The sequence below is a fragment of the Protopterus annectens genome, chromosome 3.part1 (genome assembly GCF_019279795.1).
Source record: "Protopterus annectens isolate FY-2018-M chromosome 3.part1, PAN1.0, whole genome shotgun sequence".
Lineage (NCBI taxonomy): Eukaryota > Metazoa > Chordata > Ceratodontiformes > Protopteridae > Protopterus > Protopterus annectens.
Genome location: NC_056732.1, coordinates 1,823,011,517 through 1,823,017,028, shown reverse-complemented (window position 1 = coordinate 1,823,017,028; position 5,512 = coordinate 1,823,011,517).

The following is a 5,512-nucleotide window of genomic DNA, read 5'->3' as shown; positions in this document are numbered from 1 at the left end:
TTCACGCACGTGTAAGGAAGCCTTGCAAATGTCCATGTCAGACTTTCAGGGGGAACCATGGCTGATTACTACCAGGGGACCTAAGGATGTTCCTCAGATTCTGTTTAGGGATGAAAGGCCTAATACAATTGTGAAATGCCATACATTTTCTGAGCTTTATCAGTTTTACAGGGGGGACATCCCTTTGAAAAAGAAACAAAAAACAAAGCATGTTTCTCCTGCTCCTAAGGACCCCCAGAGTGAATTGCAAACTTTCACTCAGGGTTTGTTTAGTGCCCTTATGGCTTTAAGACCTATTCAGGGTGTTTCTGTTACTGTCCTTCCCTGGTCTTCCACTCCTATTAAAAGACCTAGAGAACAGGATTGCTCTGAAGAGGAGGAGGATTCTGATGAGGAATCTCTTGCTTATTCTTCCCAAATTCCCTCTCATTTAGACTATGGTTCTGAGGAAGAGGAGTCCACTATAATAAAACAAAATGAAAAACGTAGACTAGTAAAACAAACTAGGCAGGTCTGTGTAACGCGGACTTGTTTAATATAAAATAAAATAAATACAAAACAAAACTCAGAGCAGACTAATGAAACTTGTAGAACAAACAAAAGATACTAAGCGCTTTCATCCCTGCACACTTGGGGTATCATCAGAGTATCAGTTGCTGAATGTCACACTTCATTTAAATAGTAAGACTAATATAAATTAACCAATCACAATACAATAATTGTAATAAAATGTAATACCTGTAATATAATATAATATAACATTATATAGTGTAAAAAACGTAAAATAAATTAAATAGAATAAATAAATGAAATAAATAAATAAAATGAATAACCCAAACGCCTTCATTATCAACCCAAAATATTCAACCTTAATTTAATTAAAATCCTTGTATAATAATTTATGTATATATAGCAACCTTTACTAATATTGAAATGTGTTAAAAATACATTAAAATATATAAATTAGCACAAAAATGTATATACATCCTAATTATATAAAATGAGATTTGTATTTTAAAATGCTTGTTATAGAGATTTGTTCATTAATGCCCGGTGGATTATTAGCATTTAACCTTAACTGCCATAAACATTCTTTGACTTCTAATAGAGTCTTGTCATCACCCCCTTTACTTAAATTGTGAGGGATCCTGTCAATGACGAAAAAGATAAACCTCTTAAAATCCTTACATCTAATACTATGATTGTACAATGAGTTGGTACATTTTTTGTTTTTTATGTCTCTCTTGTGTTCCATAATACGGTCCCTTAACCTCCTAATAGTTTTCCCTATATAGTATGCCGGACATGATAGACATGAAGCCAAATATACTACCATCTTCGTATTGCAGTTACAGAACCCAGGACACTTAATGGATCTACCATAATTTTGTACTGCCACATAGGGACCATCATTAATGAACTTACATGTCTTACAAAGTCCACATTTACTCATTTTTGAGTTCTTGTAAATTTGATTGTGACTACTTGTTTCAAAGTATTCTTTTAAATTCTTTCCCCTACTGTATGTCACATTCGGGTGTTCCCCAATTATATTTTATACATCCGATTTGTTTACAAAAACACTAATCCATGTCTCATTTAATATATTTATGATTGCATTTGTTTCATCATTATATGGTAAAATGTAGGCATCATTTTTGCCTTTGGTTAATTCATTTTTTGTGTTTGATTTATTATCATACCCCTGTTTTAAGATAGGCTCATAATAGACATGTCTCTTATGTAAAATCTCCTCCTTTAATTTAATTAGTAGTCTATGTGGGTAATTTCTATCCTGGAACATTTTAACAAGTTTGTCCAATCGAAAATTTTTCATCTTCACTTATAATGCGTGATAACCTCACCATTTGTCCTTTTACTAAATTCTTTTGAAAATGTGGATGACTACTATTAAAATGTAAAAAAGAATTTGAATATGTTTTTTTCCTATAAATATTTGATTGTATACCTTCCTCGTTCTTAAAACTAATTCCATCATATCAATAAGTAATTTGCGTTTGACAATGTGTATATTACTGTACTTTGATAAACTTGCCTCAAACATAATTAAACCTAATTTGTGTTTGAGGCAAGTTTATCCAAGTACAGTAATATACACATTGTCAAACGCAAATTACTTATTGATATGATGGAATTAGTTTTAACAAACAATTTTATTTTTATGGAAGGAGAATACTACAGACAAAGGGCAGGTGTGGCTATGGGTGCAAGATGTGCACCCATATATGCCAATTTAGTGTTGACTAATTGGGAGACAGAAAGCATTTTTACTTCCAGATTTTTTTCAAAATTTTTGCTTTATTGTAGGTTTCTTGACGATATATTAATTTTTTGGAGAGGAAATAAAGACGAATTGTTAGAATTTATATAATTTTTGAATACTACGTCCACTTTTTTGAGATTTACACATAAAATTTGCAATACTGACTGTGAATATCTGGATATTTTATTTTATAAGAATGAGGAAGGTATACAATCAAATATTTTTAGGAAAAAAACATATTCAAAATCTTTTTTTACATTTTAATAGTAGTCATCCACATTTTCAAAAGAAGAATTTAGTAAAAGGACAAATGGTGAGGTTATCACACATTATAAGTGAAGATGAAAAATTTTCGATTGAAATGGACAAACTTGTTAAAATGTTCCAGGATAGAAATTACCCGCATAGACTACTAATTAAATTAAAGGAGGAGATTTTACATAAGAGACATGTCTATTATGAGCCTATCTTAAAACAGGGGTATGATAATAAATCAAACCCAAAAAATAAATTAACCAAAGGCAAAAAGGATGCCTACATTTTACCATATAATGATGAAACAAATGCAATCATAAATATAATAAATGAGACATGGATTAGTGTTTTTGTAAACAAATCGGATGTATTAAATATAATTGGGGAACACCCGAATGTGACATACAGTAGGGGAAAGAATTTAAAAGAATACTTTGAAACAAGTAGTCACAATCAAATTAACAAGAACTCAAAAATGAGTAAATGTGGACTTTGTAAGACATGTAAGTTTATTAATGATGGTCCCTATGTGGCAGTACAAAATTATGGTAGATCCATTAAGTGTCCTGGGTTCTGTAACTGCAATACGAAGATGATAGTATATTTGGCTTCATGTCTATCATGTCCGGCATACTATATAGGGAAAACTATTAGGAAGTTAAGGGACCGTATTATAGAACACAATAGAGACATAAAAAACAAAAAATGTACCAACTCATTGTACAATCTTTCTATTAGATGTAAGAATTTTAAGAGGTTTATCTTTTTCGTCATTGACAGGATCCCTCACAATTTAAGTAAAGGGGGTGATGACAAGACTCTATTAGAAGTCAAAGAATGTTTATGGCAGTTAAGGTTAAATGCTAATAATTCACCGGGCATTAATGAACAAATCTCTATAACAAGCATTTTAAAATACAAATCTCATTTTATATAATTAGGATGTATATACATTTTTGTGCTAATTTATATAGTTTAATGTATTTTTAACGCATTTCAATATTAGTAAAGGTTGCTATATATACATAAATTATTATACTAGGATTTTAATTAAATTAAGGTTGAATATTTAGGGTTGATAATGAAGGCGTTTGGGTTATTCATTTCATTTTATTTATTTCATTTATTTATTCTATTTAATTTATTTTACGTTTTTTACACTATATAATGTTATATTATATTATATTACAGGTATTACATTTTATTACAATTATTGTATTGTGATTGGTTAATTTATATTAGTCTTACTATTTAAATGAAGTGTGACATTCAGCAGCTGATACTCTGATGATACCCCAAGTGTGCAGGGGTGAAAGCGCTTAGAATCTTTTGTTTGTTCTACAAGTTTCATTAGTCTGCTCTGAGTTTTGTTTTGTATTTATTTTATTTTATATTAAACAAGTCCACGTTACACAGACTTGCCTAGTTTGTTTTAAGAGGAGTCCACTACTCTGGGGACACTATTTCCAGAATGATGAAGTTTTTTAAATGGGATTGTGCCCAGGTTTATGAGGTCCAGAAGAGGTATTATGAACTTCTGGAAATTGATTCTCCTAGACCTTTGGCTAGAGTTTTGGCTGCCTTGTTGGATGCCTTTTGTACTGCATCTCAGGCCCCAGATCCCCCCCCCCAAAGAACCTGTCTGCGACATGTGACAAGCCCTCTCAGTTACTACCGTCCTCTAAGCTGCTTCCTTCTGATAAAGACAGCAGAACTATGGAAAGGCTGGGTAAGAAGGTCTATACCTCAGCTACCATTGATTTTAGGGCTGCCAATTATCAGACCCATATGTCAAGATATCTTTTGGCTCTGCTTTCTCAGGCCTGGCTTCAGCTTCAGTCTTTGCCTGATGATGTTAAGGCTAAGTTGTTGGATGCTCTTTTAGATAACAAGCATTTATTTGTGGCAGCTGCTACTGATTTGTTTAAGTCTCTTCAGGATAAGGGCAAGGCTTTACAGGAACTTAAACATGTTTTTGTGTCTCCTGTGCGTAAGTTTCAAATGAATTACCCTAATAAGCTAGCCTTTGTTTGCAGACAGCCCCATCCCCCTTCCCAAGGGTAAGAAAGGTGTAAGAAAGGTGGTAAACAGGCTCCTCTTGTTAAAGCCACCCAGACTCCTGTATCAGAGATGTCTTCCATTCCCAAAAAAACAGGTGCTGTCTGACTACCCTGTTCTTCTCAGCCACATTCCTCTTTCTCTTCTCCTTTTCCTTTCACTTCCTGTTTGGTTACAATTACTCAGGATTCCTGGCTTCTGTCCATTATCCTCCTAGGGCACTTCAGAGTCTGGAAATGTCTTCCCCCTTTCATGGCCATTCCTCAGCCTCCTCAGGAACAGTTGGTTTCTTTCCAAAGGTACTCCAGGATCTTTTGACTCAGGGAACTATTCAGGAGGTCCACTTTCTCAAAGTAGGAAGGGGTTTTACTCCAGAATGTTCTTGGTCCCAAGGAAAAAAGGAACTTGGAGACCCATTCTGGATTTTTTTCACTTGAACACCTTTCTGAAGGACGTTTTCTTTTGGATGTTGTCCTGTCAGACTTTGTTCCCACTGTTGCTCCCTCAAGCGTTACTTGTGTCTCTGGACTTAAAGGATGCTTATCTTCATATCTCTATTCATCCCCTTTTCAGGAAGTGTTTTTATGTTTCTCTGTTGCTTCCTGGCATTTTCAGTTTTCTGCTTTACCCTTTGGCCTCTCTACTGCCCTAAGGGTATTCACCAAATGCCTTGCTCCTTTAATTGTTTTTTGCAGACTAAGGGGATCCATGTTTTCCCTACTTAGACAATTTTCTTTTTCAGGTGTCCTTTCCTGCACTTTGCCATTTCACTTGTGCAAAGCCAGGGGGTCACTGTAAATTTCCAAAAGTTGTTTCTGACTCCTTCTCAGGATCATGTACTTCTAGAGTGCAGGATCGAGACAGTTCCAGCGCTGCCATCCTTGCCTCCTCCCACGGCCTTAATTCTAATTTCTT